This window comes from Struthio camelus, chromosome 13 (assembly GCF_040807025.1).
Source record: "Struthio camelus isolate bStrCam1 chromosome 13, bStrCam1.hap1, whole genome shotgun sequence".
Classification (NCBI taxonomy): Eukaryota; Metazoa; Chordata; class Aves; order Struthioniformes; family Struthionidae; genus Struthio; species Struthio camelus.
Window position 1 is genome coordinate 10451033 of NC_090954.1, and position 17504 is coordinate 10468536.

General features: G+C 50.7%; 1 protein-coding gene across 8 annotated transcripts in view; it reads left to right on the forward strand.

The window, feature by feature from the left end:
- Window positions 1-17504, forward strand: part of EBF1 (EBF transcription factor 1) — a 280677-nt gene that overhangs the window by 30897 nt on the left and 232276 nt on the right. The window lies entirely within an intron of this gene.

Sequence of the window (17504 nt, forward strand, 5' to 3'; positions counted from 1 at the left end):
AGCGTCCCAGCCCGGCGCGGCCGCGGGCAGGAAGGGTTAGGGACCCGCCGCTGCCGGGAATCCCAGCATGTGCCTGGCCGGCTCTGCAAGGGGGCTGGGGGCCACCGGGGCCACGGCTGGAGCTGAGCTGCCAGCCTGGCCCTGGGGCAGGAACACGGAGCCGTGGGTGCTGGCCGAGGGTGCTAGCAGCGGGGTCGTGCTGTGGGGGCCATGCCATGGCTGTTGTGCTATGCGTTCCACCAGTGCCTTGGGTGCCGTGCCGTGCCGTGGGTGCCAGCTGTGGATGCCCACCATGGGTGCTGTGCCGTGGATGCCAGCTGTGGATGCCCACCATGGGTGCTGTGCCGTGGGTGCCAGCTGTGGATGCCCACCATGGGTGCTGTGCTGTAGGTGCTAGCTGTGGATGCCCACCATGGGTGCTGTGCCATGGGCGCCCACCATGGGTGCTCACCATGGGTGTCATGCCATGGGTGCCCACCATGGATGCTGGCTGTGGGTGCCAGCCGAGCGGAAGCAGGGCAGCTGGGCACTGACAGGCGCCGCTGCACTGGCTTTTGGGGGGGACTTCTGTATCTCCAGAAGGAAGGAAGTTTTCCTTCAGCTCCAAGATAAAGTGTCATTCACGAGAGCAACGCGCTGAACTAATCAGGTTAATTGAGAGGCCCTGAATAGCTCCCATTGAGCCGATCCCTCCTTCCTGTTAAAGGCAGATAGCGCAGACTGGGAGATTACAAGTGCTTTTGACTCTTTCTCACCATCTCCGAATTTCACACTGATTTCAGGGTGGCGAGTGTCAGAAGAGACAAGCAGCGCAGGGGTTGTACGGTTTAGCTTTGCTGAGAGCAAGGTTTTTTTTTTTTTATGATCATCATTATTATTATTTTTTTTAACGCGGCCAGATCCTCACACCTCTCCTGAGGCCAGGGACATGCTGCTGATTTACACCAGGTGAGATGGTGGAAATTGCCCTGCTGTTTCTGGAAAGATGTAGAGGACTAACGCAGCCACATGATGGGCTCTTGATTGACCTGTTTCTTGAGTGTTGTTAATATTAAAATTATTTCAGACCTAGCTCATGGCAGGGCTGCAGGAAACATTAATTTTAAAAAGATGTTTCCAGTGTTTGAAGCAGATAGCAGTTGGTTTTATTGCTTTTATGGTATCATTTCCCTTTAAACCCTTCTAATCGAAGTGGCTGTACATAATTTTATTCAAGTTTACCAGAACGTGAAAGCATTTCCCTCTGGATGCTCTTGCCAAATTAGGAACATCCAGGCTCCAAACCTCACTCTAATCTTCCTACCAGCCACAGTCTATTACATTTTCTTTGCAAATATTGTAATCATTAGAGCACAGGAGAGAAGACATTCAGAAAAACAAATTCCACAAAATCAGCGTCCCCCTGACCCCGCAGCTGGACTGGTTGCTTAGTTTAATTTAAACACGAGCATCGGTGTCCCTGTTGGCCCCCCTTCCCCCAGCTCCCTTTTCTTGGAAGTTTTCAGGAATGACTTTAATTATCTCTACAATCAAATTCTCACTGCCGTCCCTGCGAAAGCGTGTAGTCATGGATTGCTGGGATTATTTTCTTTAGCACTTGGGGATAGAGAAACTGGTTGTTTCCAAATGAGAACCAGCTGGGTTCTCATAGCCCTGGTTCGGAGGGAGCCGCTCCGCGCGGAGCAGAGCCATGAGCGCAAACCCCAAAGAGCTGGCGTTCGCCTCGCCACATGGCATTATGCAATATCGGGGCTGATTTTGTTTATCATCTCGTTAATATGCATCTGTGGGGTGGCTGCTGCCAGACCCGGCTTTAACTCCTCGCAAAACTTTGCTGCGGCGGACGTATGCGGTGCTGCCTCGAGCGCTGGCCCTGCACCCCCCCTCCGCATGGCGCCCTTGCCTTTTACCGGCCTAACGGGTAGAAAATAAAATTAAGGGCATGACAGGAGATAACCTTGTATTGGACATGTGTTGTGCAGATGAAAGGTAAGCAGGTAAACGCCAAAAGAGATTAACAGAACAAAAGAAACGGCAGAGAAAGCTTCTGTTATCTCACATCTTTGTTACCATAAAAGACAAGCTGCAGGGCTGATGAACGTTCTTCCTTTCTTTCCAGCTTGGAGAAATTAGTTATTTGTCATACCTTATTAATCTATTTTAGTGCCAAATGCAATTTAAAATTAGGACCATACGCCTAGTCAAAAATTATATGAACTCTACTTCTAGCTGAGTATTTGGTCACAGCCAGAGGTGCAGAATCTTGTTCTTCCTGGAGTTACGAGGATGGAAATCGGGAGGAGCTTCATGGGGTTTAAGGTAGCTGCCCCAGTCCGCTGTCTTCTGAAGTGAGAGAAGTGTTCGTCCTTTGGGAGACAGGAACGTGGGTTTATGGTTTGGGTACATACGCAATATGCATCTGATTTCTCTTCATCTGATCCTCACGCTGGCACACGCATGCCCACGGCCTATGCTTAACTGCAGGCTCTTGTTAGGATGGATTACTTGTGAAATTGTGTAACTTTTTTAATGTTTGAAATTCAGTAGTGACTACATCAGTAGCTCAGGTTGAAAGATATTCCAGAAAAGAAGTCTCCCGGTTTCTTTATTTAAAAAAAAAAAAAAAGTTTATAGCAAAGAAAATGATTGATTGCTCAGCTCTGAACAGATACTTTTAAATGATTTGATTTCTTTGCTGCCTGAAATATAATGACTTTGACTCTATTAATATCCCCTTCAGCACAACTAAAGTATTTTTAAAAGGATGAAATCATTTAGCTCTGAACATACTTGGATCATACCATGACCTAAATATTGATATATATTCAAATATATATGTGCATACAGACATATGTCTATACACGCACACCTTGTTTTAGAGTTTTAGGCTGAAACAAATATTCTGCAACCCTTGTGAATCTAACATTTCATATGTTTTCAGTTCTGCATGTTTTCTTCTGCTGATACGTGTATCCGGTGTTTCAGACTATCATCTTGCACGTCCGTGTGCACATACTCACACATACGCTGTTCTCGTATTTTTGTTTTTTAATCTGGGTTTGCCATTTCTTTAGACAAATAACTGCTACGTTTCCAGTCACTCAAATTTGGACAGAATTTTACTTCCTGTTTCAAAGGTCAAGGAAAGCTGACCTCAACAGCAGTGTTGAGGCTGCTGAATTATTCATATCATTGACTTTGTGTCAGCTTCCACATTTGTGCAGAGGGATGTTTTATTCATTTATCTCATTTAGGGACCTGCTCTGCACCTGTTTCTACCATTAAGTACCCTGTAATTTGCATTTGATGCTAATTTAGTTTCATATCAGCCTGGTCCCCCCTTGTTAATTTAATTTTCTAAGACCCTTTTCATTACAGTAGAAATGTTTCCCTCTTTAAAGCAAACATCTATACAAGTAATTGTATAAACTGCCTTTTAAATAATATCTTTTAGAAGATTCCACCGTTTAATTCCTTAATTCCTATAATTAGCCATGGTTTGATTAATGTTTCAAAGGGTTAAATTAAAATGCAGAATTACTCAAATGCATACTTGAATAATTTCCTCTCTGCTGATAACAGTTTTTGCATTGCTGCCTCTATTCTCTTCGTGATTCCGAATATTACATGTATTAACAAGCACTAATTTTCCTTATGTAGTGATTTTATTCTGCTAACTGACAGCTGTTTTTTAAAGCGTAATTGTTGGAGTCTCTGTATTGCCAATGGGATCCTTAATTTTCCTCCCGAAAGATTGTAGACGGTGAAGGAGAAGCGCTGCAACTTGAGAAGCTGCTCTAGGAGCCTTTCAAGACTGTAAGAAACTTAAAGGGATGCTTAATTTCACCAGCCAGTATCCCTGCGGTGGTCTCCCAGACAGCACCGTTAGCTCTGATCACGGGAGGGAAGAATTCGGGAATCTTTACAGGCATCGGGTGTGTGTTTGCGCAGGTGACAATTTGCGTGCGCTGCGACCCTCTAGGGCGAGGTGCTGCAGCCTTGCCACCTCCCAGCGCCTCTGCACCTTCTGCGTGCGAGACCCAGCGCTGGCGTAAGACGCCGGGGGCGGGCGGCGCGGGTTCGGTTCCAGCGCGGGTCCGCCTGGCGATGGCCGGAAGGTGTCTCCCCCAGGGTGGCCCCAAGTCCTGGGGAGATGATGCCTGCGGGCCGGGGCAGAGCCCGCTCTGCTTTCGGGTGAGCCGGCGGTGGGAGGCGCGTGCCGGCGCCGAGGGGCTGGGTTGTGCCGGCGCCGTCCCCAAAAGCTTGTCCTACTGGGCGCGCTGCTCCGTGCAGCCTGCAGGCTTCGGCTCCGGTGCTGCTGGCGGCGTGAAAGTTTGCAAACTCAAAACGCAAAATGGTGGAGCAGAGCCTCTTGTTTCCACGTTGCGCTGTTACTTTCGGCCCTCGCGGAGGTGCCGGCTGGGCTCCCGTTTTGCCGGGGTGTCGCGAGCGGGCGGCTGGGCGGGATGCGCTGCTGCGCGAAGGCGGCTGGGCAGCCAGTGTCACCCAGCGGAGCAGCCCCAAATTCGGATCCTTGTAATTGCTCCCCCTTTATTTTATCATATACTCAGAATAACGACTTTTGCACAAGGCATTTCCTGAGTGTTAATGACCAGCTGGGGTTAATGGCCCTTGCTTGTGCCTTGAGCCATGAGCTCCTCCCGACTGGTCATTAATTCCCAGGAAAAGCCCTCTGTGGAGGTCATTATTGCTTAATTATCTCCATACACTTTAATGCCAGTTTTGACAATGTACAGTCTCATACTTTGAGTTATAGGTACTTTATAATTCATTAAATAGCTTATCATTAAAACTGCAGATGATCTTGATTATTATTTATTAATGTTTTCCCTTTGATTCCCCCCCCCCCCCCGAATCCGATGCTGCCGTACTGTAGTAAGGAGGGGACCGAGGGAGCGGGAGCGCGGCTCGGAGGCTGCGGGCCGTCGCGCCCTGGCTCTCTCCCTGGGTCTGCGGGGCAGAGCCCGCGGACCCAAGCGCAGACCGCGGCTCCGTGTCCATCGGTGAGACGAAAGGCTCGGGGCTCAGCCTGCTGTGCCGTGGGGAGGGGGGGCTGGGCCCTTTCTCGCTCGGGGTCAGCGCCCGCGGGGGGAGACGCTGGGCGTGTGGGCGCGAAGAGACTGGCCCCATTGAGCCGTGCCGGCGGCGGCGGCGGCGGAGGCTAAGGTTTCGCCCGCCGTGTTTGCTTTTTGGCCTGGGTGCCGGGCGTGTTTACAAAACCTCCTTGTGAACCGCTGCGCCCGGCCCGGCCCGGCCCGCTCCAAAAAACCAGTGCGTTTTGATTGAAATCCTAACGTCGTTCGAAGGCGAGGAGGAGGCAAACGAACCCAAAACCGCGCGCGAAGTTTGAAGTTGGCGTGGTGCTGCGGGGGGGGACCAGACTCAACAGCTCTCGTTACCACTGTCAGGAGCGTCCAGGGCCAGCGCGGTGTAGTTAGTTAAGCGGCTAAAAGATTTATGGTTAAAGTCAATTCAGGAGAGTCGTCCTCGTGCGAGGCAGAGGGATCCGGGCGAGGATTTGAGGAGCCAGGCGTTGGCCCCCCGGCCCCGGCAGCGCCGTTGCAGGTAGGGGCGCGTCGGTGGGCAGACGGGTGCCGCCTCGCCGTGAGGGGCGGCGGGGCGCCGGCTCCGCGGCGTCGGGAGTCGCGCGCGTGGTGAGAGCGAGCGGTGCCTCGAGGCCGCCGCCGCCGCCGGCTTGGGGCGCTGGGTGCGCGGGGAGGCGGCGAGGGCGCCGGCGCCCGGCAGGGTCACGGGAATCGCTCCCGGGAAGCCAGAGGAATAGTGACGTCTCGCAACTCTTTCTGTAACTTTCTTTTTTTTTTTTTTTTCCCCTTTTTCTCTTTTTTCTTTTTCTCTTCTTTTCTCTCTCTCTTCTCTCCTGTTTCCTGTCCCCTCTTCTCTCTTCTTTCCCCTCTTTCCTCTCTCCCCTCACCCCTCTCTCCCCTCTGCTCTCTCCTCCTCTCCCTTCCTCTCCCCTCTCCCCTCCCCTCCTCTCCCCTCCTCCCCTCTCGCCTCCCCTCTCACCTCCCCTCCTCCCCCCTTCCCCCCTGTTCCCTCCTCTCCCCTCCCCCCTTCCCCCCTCCCCTCCTTTCCCCTTCCCCCCATCCCCCCCTCTCCCCTCCCCTCTCCCCTTCCCTCTCCCCTTCCCTCCTGTCCCCTCTCCCCTCCCCTCCTCTCCCTTTCCCCTCCTCTCCCTTTCCCCTCCTCTCCCTTTTCCCTTTCCCCCCCTCTCCCTTCCCCCCTCTCCCTTCCCCCCTCTCCCCTTCCCCCTCTCCCCTTCCCCCTTCCCCCTTCCCCCTTTCCCCTTCCCCCTTTCCCCTTCCCCCTTTCCCCTTCCCCCTTCCCCCTTTCCCCTTCCCCCTTTCCCCTTCCCCCTTTCCCCCCTTCCCCCTTCCCCCCTTCCCCCCTTTCCTCCTCTCTCCCCTCTCTCCCCTCTCTCCCCTCTCTCCCCTCTCTCCCCTCTCTCCCCTCTCTCCCCTCTCTCCCCTCCACCCCTCTCCCCCTCTCCCCCCCACCCCTCTCCCCTCCACCCCTCTCCCCTCTCTCTTCCCTTCCCCTTCCCTTCCCCTTTCTTCTGCTGCCCTCTCTCCCTCTCTCCCTCCCTAATTGTTCCCTTGCTAAAAGCCAACGACACAAGTACAAAGGCTGCTTGGCCCGCGGCGTGGCGTTCCTTGGGGTGGTGGTTTTTCTGCACGCTGTGATCCGTGTCTTCCTTTTAGATGATCCTTCCTGCAAAAGAGAACTTGCTCCTTGTGGGTTAGGAACCGAGAAGCGGGCAGGAACGCTAAAGCGCCAGGAAGGTGTAACGCTTCCTGCCTTTTTCAACGCCCGCAGGGTTACTGCTAAGCCGAGCTGAATAACCTGGGGCGCTGGAGCGAAGTTACACTTCGCAGGACAAAAACTGAACTTGGTGCTCGGGAAAAGAATTGGTGACCGGTTGTGTGTCATAGACTGTAAAACTAGGCACGACGTTTTGCAAGGGAAGAGCGGAGGTGTTCAGGTTCGTTACCGTATGGATTATAAAATTAGCTTTGTTTACGTTTATTTCTTTCCCCCTGCTTTCCAGAGAGCAAACGTAGCTATTAAAAATCTTGATATATTGTTTTTCAAAAAGAATAAATAGCATGAATAAAGAAAACATTGGAAGGGGGAATAGATGCGATGTGCAGTGATGATGTAGCTTTTTTTTTTTTTAAGTTTTAATTTCAGGGTGGGAGCACTGGAGCTGTGTCGGATGGGAAATGTATTCATGCAATGAAAGGCTGCATTTGAATGCAGCTTTTTGTTTACATTTTCAGCAAAACCAAGATGACACAGCTGGGCACGTTCAAAGCGAAATAAAAATAGGAATGAATAAATAAATAGTAGTAAAGAATAGTAGTAAATAAAAGTGAAATAAGGCGCGCAGCGCGCTGAGCCTTGGGATAGGCTCCCTCCACCGGGCAGAGCGGCGTTGGAGTGCGAACGCGGCGCCGGGCGCAGCGCGTTTGAGGAGGGAGTTTGGTTCGGTGGCGGTGGAAGGAAAAGCGAAGAGGATGGTTCGGCCGCGGCCCGGCCTCTGGCCCTCGGCTGCAAACGCTTCCTCCGGCCCTGGGGCCCCGCGGGCAGAGAGGCGTTTGCCCTTTGCGGGGCAGCGTTGCGATGCCGCGCGCAGAATATTTTCCTGCGCCTCTTGGGGTGTTTCGTTTTGAGGAGGTGAAAGGGGAGATTTCATATTGGCTTCACTAAAGCTGCTTTTTCCTCCAGGTGAGGATGTGGCTCAGACAGGAGGCTGCAGGGGAGGACTTTGCCGCGGGAAGCCCGGCGCTGCGCGCCGGCGTGCCCGAGCCTCGCCAGGCTCCCGGCGGCTCCGCTCGGGCCGGGGCGGCGGGCAGCGCCGCTGCCTGCGGACGGAGCGAGGGCAGGGCTGCAAAGGCAGCCGGGATGCAGGGACGGGGAGAGAAGAAGCGCCAGGAGAGCTGGAAGTGGCAGGCAGACAGACAGGGCTAGAGAGCAATTAGGATCTAGAAGCAGCCCGGGAGATAAGGAGTCACTGAAGATTTACTGTATGTGTATGGACAGAAAGAAAGAGCGAGTGCGTTGGGAGCAGGGAGGGAGGTGTGCACGCACAGTAAATCTCCAGCCATGCCGTATCTCTGGCTGCTTCTGCATGCTAATCGCTCTCTCTTTGGCTGCTGCTTGCTGGCCCTCAGCCGCTCTCTCCCCTTTTCCCTTCCCACCTCCAGCCCCACCTGCAGCGAGCGGGACTGAGCCCCGTGCCCTTCGCGCTGGGCAGGGCGCTGCTTCCGCAGCGCGGGCTGAAGCGGTTTCCCAAGCCTGCTGTGATTTATGCTCTGTTTTCCGGGGCCTCCAGAGAACCCTGGGAAACAGGGAAGAGCTGCAAATGCTGGGTGCTTGCTCTTGCGCTAGGAGTTGGGGGCACGGCTAGGTCACGCCACAGGGCTAGGTTGCCTTTGGGTGTTTTTCGCGCCAGCTGTTAAGACCCCTTGGCATCGGCTAACCAGGAGTCAGGCAATTACTTTTTTAATGGGGGGAATTCACGAGCTGTCCCTGATCGTCACCGCCGGGTGCAAGGGAGCCAGAGCTGCCCCTCACGCTCTCCATGAGAGCGTTGGTCTTTAGGGTCTTGGGAGAGTCTGGTCACAGGCAACACTTAAACTCACTTTTGGGATCCTGTTCTTCACCCATGAGCAACCTGGAAACATCTGAGTCTTTGGAAAGAAAGATCTTTCCTCTCCCTGTCAACATTCATATCCAAGCAGTTCCATGTGTGATTTTTCTTGGGTCAAATTCTATTTGCTTTAGCAATGTGAGTAGCCCCAAGGACCCTCTCTTGAGCAGGATTTACCTCTTTACGTCAAAGGGATGGCTGTATCTGCAGTATAGCGCTGAGCCTTGCATGGCTCTGACTTTTCAGGATTTTTTTTTTTCCCGCCAGACAAGAGAAAAAGCCTCTCTGAAGTGGAGTATCTTATTATTCTGTGCATCTTAGAGATTATCTCTTGATTTGTTCAAACTCACATTAGTAGACCAATAATGCTTAATTAGAATAGTTTTATATCACATAAATATTTTCTTAAATGCATAATTGATTGTGTGGGGAAGGAAGAACTGCAGGAATGGAAATCATACATCATTTCATTATTAATGGCAATGTCTAAATAAAATGCAGACCTTGTCATATTTAATGGATGGCTGAGTACATTCTGCTTTAAAACACAAACTGTTTTTTTTTTTAAAGGTGCCTGCATAATTTCAGCCAGTTTAGGTGGAATTTATGTTTTCATAAGTGTGTTTGAGGGGATTTAAGTTTGAAGGACATAAACCAGTTTGTCAGAGCAAAACCGTAAGGAAATGGTCTTGGCGTAAGACTGAAAATGAATATTCTTTTAAAGAGCTTTTTCTCAGAATAAATTAATTTAGGGATCTTCTTACAAATCGCATAACACCTAATGGTTGACAAGAAGGACGTAAGGGCTGAACTGAAGCATTAGAGTATGAGAGAGAATTGAAACTATTGCACAGATTAACTAAAACTAGGTAGGACCAAATCCTTTGCTCATCGAAGCAGTAGATACTGGAGTTGGTGAAGCTGTGCAGATATACACTGGCTGCGGCTGTGATCCGCTGCACCACCAAAGGAGAAATGCTGCTCCTTGTCCTGTCGCTAGCTATGAGGGTGGGCGAGCAGTGTTGGGGTCCTGGTGTGATATGCGCAGCACAGCTTGGACTGCCCCGACTGCAAGGAGCCTGCAATCAGACCAAAGACAGAAGGAAGAGGTGCTGTACGAGCAGCCCCTTCATGCCAGAGGATTTAACCATTTGAGGGAAGCAAACAGGGCTTGGTGTATAAAATAAAGTCCAGCTCTGCCACTGCCTGGGTCCCTTGGCTCCTCCTAGCCAGGTGATCGAGGCCGTGCGAAGTCCAACCCCGGTGTGGGAGCCTTTGGCGGTTCCCCCGCTTTGCGTAGCACATCCCACCTCACTAGGGAAGCGGTCTACAAAGAGGCCGAGGTGGAGTAGCTGGAGGGAACCAAAGCCTTGGGCCTCCCACGTGGCGCCTTCCCTGCGGGTGGTCCCACCAAAGCCAACAGGGCTCCCAGGAGGGACAGGTTTTCCAGAGGTGGTTGTATGATGGAGGTGTAATGTATTTTCTTGCCTTGTCTTACAGACCAGGTTCTTAGGGGGGTGGCATCTGAATCTCCTTCAGCAGGGCTTCTCAACTTAGTCTCCAAAGCTTGCAAAACTAGAGGAATTTGTCATGTTATCCATTGTGCGAATGCCAGTAACACCCACGTATTCCTATGACATGTGCAGGTGCCAGACCTGGCTCGAGCTGATTTTTTTCTGGCAGGGTCACCCTGTCTGTACCACGCTAGTGCCAGGACAGGAACCGATCAGTCTCTGAGTCACACGGATGATGCAAACCATCCTCGCTTGGGACTGTCACTGTGGTTTGGGTGACAACCAGTGTCCACCGTTCCTGAGGGTGGGAATGCTGAAAGAGGCGAGCAGGGTGATTTACAGCAGTGTGGTGAAACGCGGAGGTCTGGAGGAGCACGACCCACCTTGCAGCATCCCGGCAGCTGTAGACGCGCGTGCGCGCTGCTGTTGGGGCTGGCGAAAGGATGTCGGGGATTTTGCTCTCTGGTGTTTGGAAGCGCTGTTGCGTCTCTCTTGTCCAGCGCAGACCACAGAAGCCTTTAGATCTGAGCTGTTGAGAGCTCCTTCTCTTCTCATCTCTAAATCTTTAAAATATTGCAAATAGTTCATTTGTTTTAAAGCTTTAAACTCAAGCCTTTGATGTTGCTTTTAGGAAGTTAAATAATAAAGCACAGTGTTCTCCAAACGAGGGCTTTTGTCAGAAAACCTCGCTTTACAATGAAAAGAAGGAAAACATAAATAAATGATACTCAAATATTTATAAAGGCATTCAGCAGATCAAAATGTTTCATTCTGCCTTTATAATGTTACTTCATGTCTCCCTGTCTGAGGCTATTTTTTGTTTAAAGCATGCAATGCAGAATGTACTTTGCTTTTTCTGTCATTAATTCGCAGTGTTTTACTGAGTCCTTTCTCACAGGGACGGCAATAGGGCATTCAAGGGCTACGTATGGAAATGCAGGAACGTGATTGCTTTTGCTCTCTGTTTTGGGCCTTGTCGCCCAAAGCGGGGGCGTGGTGGGACTGAGCTCAAAGTGGGAGACTCACGGGTGCTCCGTGACAATGTTAATTGCTTGCAGACTGACCGATCCTTGCGTTGGTGGGCTCTTCTGGTTGGACGTTTGCACGTGCGAGAAATGGTCCTACCGCTGCCTTGCGCGAGGTGCTGCTCCGGCCTCCGGCCCCGGGTCCTGCTCTGCCTCCACTCTGCCACGCTCCCTCTCTCCCCGATGTCCCGAATCCACTCCGCGGATGTCTCCGGGCAGACAGCCGGCTCCTCCATCTGTGGTGCCTTTCTGGATGGTTTCGGTGTCTCCGTGTGGAGTCCTGGCAGACGTCCCCCCAGCACCCTCCTTGGGGAGCAGTCCGGGGGGATTTTCCTGCTGCACCGCGACTCCGTGTTCGGAGGGGGCCGCGTTGCCCGTGTGCTGTGTTTCCAGCGGGAAGGCCAGGCCTGGTCATGGTGCATGGAGGAGGAAAACCCTTCCACTGCATCAGGAGGGACTTGCTTGGGTCGTCGAACCTCTGCTAGGACAGCGATACGTGCCACTAAACCGGAGAGGGAGATATTTTGGCACCGGGTGCCCAGACCGGGGTCTCCATACGCGAGGGGTGGTATGGAAAGGGCAGCGTCTCTCCGAGGAGCCCTAGCGCGGGGCAGGGTGCGATCGGGGGGCAGAGGGGTGCCTCGCGTGGGAGGGTGAAGGAATGAAACAAATGGCACTTGAGCAGAAAAACAAGAGTCGCTGTTTGCATTTATAATTTGCCTGGTTGCGGGCAGGGACTCGGAAAAGCATCCTGCGTTTATCTCGGGGGATGTCGAAGAGGTTTTAAGATGTGGTTCTGAATCCATAGTGTTCATTGCCTCGTTTGACACACGTGACCTCTCAATTTTTTTTTTTCTTTAATATAAATAAGGTTTATTTATTTATTTAACTGTTACCCAAGTTGTGTAGTGTAAGTTAGCAAAAAAAGGCAGTCAGGACTTATTGAGCAACTTTAATTCCGCTAAGGCCTAAGACCGAATGAGCTGTAGCTTTTGTTCCTGGAAACGCCAAGATTCCTGGGATGCTCGCTGGAGAATGAGATTATCTTTTTTTTTTTGTGGTTTTGAATTCAACATATCAGTTTTCTGCTGCTTGTTGTTTAATCAATCACCCACCGTTCAAATACAAAAATTAAGAAATCCTGTTTTTAAAAGGGAATTTGAAATGGATTAGAGGACTTTTGACAAACGATGAAATCCTTGGAAGCAGAAGTTTTGTTACAGTCGTGCTCTGGTGTTGTGATTTTCTCTGTGGGTGGTGTGAAAAGGGGAAACTTAATTGACACAAAATACTGACCATTAGGGGAAAACTGTTCTGAACGTTTTTATTGCTCATCCCCAAGTCATGTTATCCTGAATTTCCAGAGCAGCTCGTGATCACGGTGCTTGACATTTTTGGGCGCCTCCCCGTTGAGTTTGGCAAGGGGTCCCGGATTTCCAGAGAAGCGATTTCATTTCCAATGAAGCGTCCCGCCGCCAGAGTAGCTGCCGCTTTGAGCGTAGCCGCTGCCAACCCAGCCGTACGGCGCCGGGCCGGGACCCTGCTGGCGGTGGCCACTCCGCGCCGTCGGCGCGGTGCGTGAGCCGAGGTTGTGTGTGTTCCTGGCTTCCCTGCCCGCCGCGGCAGCGCAGACGGCCTTCCCGACGTCTGCTTTCCGACGGGGCGGCCGCGCGGCGCTTCCCGCTGCGAGGTCACGATGGGGTTTCACCGCCCGCCGTTTTGCGCCCCGGCTTTTTCAGGGAAAGGCTTGCCCGAGAACTTTTCCTTGTTGCAAAAACACGCGTAAAGGTTGTGCCCTGTGGCGTTAGGTGGCTGTGGCGCGGGTGCGGGCAGGGCACCAGCGGTGGCCCCGTGCCGGGAGCCCCGGCGGGAAGGCTCGGCTCCTGGCTCCCGGCCGGCAGCCTCGGGGGGCCGAGGCCACCCAGGGCCAGGCGTGGGGAGGAGGAGAGGTAGCTGCCGGCTGGTGGCGAGCAGCTCCTCCTGCTCCCCCGGCGGGGGCGACGCCGTTGTCCCCCTGCAAGGTACAGCCGAAAGGCCAGCGGGTGGCCGTCCGTCAGCCTCTGACGTGCGGCATTGCCTGGGAAGGCGACGAGCGGCGGTTGCCGCTCGTTATTGCAAGAAACGTGCGTTGGGGTTACCTCGACCCCGCTCTCAGGCTTTCGGTTGCGTCTCGTCGGGCAGCTGGTCTTGCAGGGCATCCGCCTGCCCCGCGGAGCGGGGGCGTTTGTGCGCGTGTCCCTGCGGCGCCGGGGCTCTGTTGGCAGCCGGGGTGGTTTAACCTGCCGGGCGTTGCAACCCGGGACGCGGAGAGCCCGGGAGCCGCCAGCGCCCAGCGGGCCCACGGGGACGCGCCTGGCTCCTCGGGGGCGAGGCGGTCCTCACGGTGGGGTGGCTTCCCCGGGCTGTTGCAATCCAAATAAATAATCGTAACAAAAGCCCCTGTGCCCCTCTCGGGAAAATAACGGTTTTCACATGCGGATGCTCAGGAAGTTAAAATTGGCAACTCTGGCTGGTCCTACCGATGTGTCCACGCGTGTATTCTGGGACGGTGCTTAAACAGAGTCCGATTTCTGCTCTGACCTTTGCAAAATGCAGCTTTCCTGCCCCCAGTCTTGGCATAAGAAGGAAAGAGATGGGAAACAAGGGCTGGTTTCTAGATGAGTAGGAGAAAAATCAGGTATGTGACTCCCTTAATTCAGACAAGCCTGTCTCTTATTGTTTGGCAGTTAGACTATAGCTTCAGTACATGGGAAAAATTTCTCTTCCAATTACACAGCAGTTTTGTGGTGGCTGAGTGCTATAAATGGGAATGCTTTGCAGCCAAAGATATCTCATTCATAAATCCCACTGTTCCACTCTATAATTTTTCTCTTTTGGATAGATCAGTATTCTGTGGTCATATCAACCACAATCATGCAAGCAAAAATGAGTAGTTAAATATTGTGACAGTCCTATAAGTCTTCTTAAGGCGTTGTGCATAGCACAGTTATTCAAAAGTGTCACTTGGTGCATGGAAAGGAATTGACCCTTCACTAATATTTTCCAGTGAAAGTGCTTAATAAAAAAAATACTGGAGATATCTGGTCTGATTGGTCAATTTATAAATTTTACATTAAATAGAAATATTTTATTACCGCTAAAGTTTACTGCCTATGTGTTTCACAGCCACATGTATATGTATATATGCACAGATCCACTTGTGCCATAAAAATGCAGGTATGCTATATATGCACTCATACGTTACCCTTATATGCTCACTTACTTTCTACAGTGCATGTTTATGAATTTAACATGACTCTGCCTCTCTACTTGCTGTCCCTGGGAGTACCTCTAGCAGGCAAACTAAAAAATGAAATACACATCTAAAGAAATGTTCCCATAAAAGAAATAACTCCCTGATCCCGACGCTCGGTGCTCCAGTGGGCATTAGCATACAGTGCAGGAGGTACTTTATACGGACCCAGTATGAAGGACTTTGGGCGCTCAGCATGTCTGTGGACCCCGCGTCGCCCCTGCCACCGGCGTAAATTGGCCAGTTTGGTTGAAGTCGTGGAGCTGAGCTGATTTACACTCAGAGGCTGGGAGTGGGAGCGCACGGGAATCGCGGTGGTATGAAGTGAAGAGGCTCTTCCCGGCTCTCGCAAGTACACGTGTGCTCGGCAGCGTCTCCAAATGCAGCCCTGCGCGCTGAAAGGACTACGGATGTGCATACGATTGCATGCCCATGTGGGTTTCTGTAGGTGTCTATTTTTTCAAAGCTGCCTGCTGATCAAAAATGCACAGAATGATGTTTTTGTTTTCAAAACACCCATAATGGATTTTTCCCCCTGAACTGGTATCTTCTTCTTCTTTTCTTTTCTTTTTTTTTTTTTTTTTTTTAACTTAAGCAGAGCTGTCTGTCTAGAAGTATATATTCACACTGAGAGGTCTAGTTATCCCATAATAAGCACATGTAACTCCCATTAGTGTCAATGAGAACTGTACATGCATATCAAAGAGGAGAATAGATTCATATGCTGTGAGCAGGATCTGAAATTCAGATTTATAGTTCATGTTGCGTTTAATGGATAAATTCTTTGGCAGAGAGCTAAAAATTCGGAGGTGTTTATAACATCCCAGGTTCCCTTCCTTTTTAGTTAAAAGCAATAGCAGAACAAAAAATGTAACTACCATTCTGTTGTATTAAAAATGTACATATTTACAGCGAGTACTTTTTTCCCTTGCTCTTCTGATTTTTCTGTAATGGTTTTCCTGTTTTTAAAAACTCACAGATAGTGACCTCCAGGGTCTCTGAGGGCTGGACGCACTTGTGTGGCCAGAGACCAAACTAAAATGAAAGATTAAAGCAATTCTGAAAGATTTCCTGATAGGCCTCTGCCAGCGCTATTTCAGAAAAAAAGTCCCCTGTAGCCTGGACCTCAGCCGTTTTCCTGGCCACCTCTGTGGGCGTAGAGCAGACAGTCATTTCAGAGCTGCGCTCCGAGTTTTTGTGGAGCAGTTTATTAAATATTTAAGCTTTTCCTTTTTTTTTTTCTCCTGCCTCTAATTCAGCCATGCGGGAATGAGCACAGGATTTTCTGGGGGATCGTGTGTCCTTTGTATTAGCGGGCTGTAGTGCCTGGCGATGCTCCTCTGGGGAGGAGCAGCACTGGCCGTTATTGTGCCGCCGGGTGTTAGCGAGGGTTTTCGGGCAGGTTGCTGCTCTTCCCGGCCCCCGTTCGGAGCGGAGCGACCCGGGAGCTGACGGAGTTGCACGGAGACTTCCCCTTGGGAAGGGACACAAGCTTAGACCAGGGTCCCAGAGTATTAAGATACGTCGTAACGCAGCGGCTTGGGGTCCTCTCGAAAGAGGGCTGCCTCAAAACCATCTCCCACCTCTGTCTGGTTCTCTAATGCAGCGTCTTCAGATACATTACAACGTGTTTCCGACCCTTTTGCATTCAGAAATAACGTTCCTCCTTTGGGTCCTAGCATTTTCTGGGCTTATATATGAAAAAACCCCAAAGCACCCCCCCCCCCCCAAACGTTTGGGAAAGGCTTCCTAAGGTGCACTTGCGTCGTAGACGCAGTGAGGGGGTTGTCATCTGCTTGCAGAAGGATACTAAATTCTTTTCAGCAAATTTATTTTGCTGGAGCTGCGCACACTACCCTCACACCGCCGCGTCCAAAGCGACCCGCTGCTCCGGCCCCGCGCTCCCTCTCGCTGCCGAAAATGAAGCGTGAAGACAGAGCGGGGATGCAGGTAGGAAGGTCCCAATGCAACTTTCCATCTCAGGGACAGGGCTGGCTGGGAAAATAGACGGATAGTACTAAAGGACTCTTCTCCTCGGCGTGTTAATGACACCCGTTCACCGACTCATTGTAGGAAGCACACCTTTTTCCCAGTGTTTTAACTAGGCTATAAGCGGAATCAGTGACATAAACTTGTTTAAAAAATTGCATAACAGAAACCACAGCTGATCTTTAAAAACTGTTTTTCGGAGGGAAATTGTGATTGTAAATAAGGCGGCGGTTTTATGGCTCAATTACTTTAGTAACTCGGTTTAGCAGCTTGTTTTTTAGATCTACACCAAAGCTAAGATAAAGGATTGATAATGTAATATGTAGAATACATTCAACGTAAAGACCGAAAATCCTACATCGTACCGTTGGAAGAGAAACGTAAATGCGTGCTGAAGTCTACAGTGGTTTTATTTTAACTAGTATAATATAACAACATGACATGCTGTGAAAAATAAATAACTTTTGAAAATGCATTTTCCAGGAATGAAAGTAATATTGAAAAATGACTGAAGTAATCACTTTTGCATGGATTCTGAGAGCAAAAGAGACAAAAAGAGTAATTCAGAACGCAATGCAGAGTTATATGAAGGCATGCAAGGTTTTCTATAAAATACAGTACTTAAGACTGTGCTGTGTATCTGCTCGTGGTCAGAAGTGGTGAACTTTGAGCAGTCCCTTCTTCTGTGAACAGTCTTATGAAAAGTGATATACCTTGCTATGCACACAGTCTTTATTCAGCCTTGGAGTGGCAGAATATGGCCTGTAGACAAGAGTGCATGAGCTGCTGGACTCTGACTAAATGCCATTTTTGCTTCGATTGTTGTTGTTTGGAAAGGGAAGACCCTGCCTACATTTGAAATCTAACCTGGTTCCCATTAACCCAGAGAGGAACAGGACCGTGTCTTCACTTTTTTTGATTAGTATGTTCTCCCTGGGAATCCTCTCCTTCTGTTATTTGCATACAACTTGCTATTATGTTTTTTAGCTCAT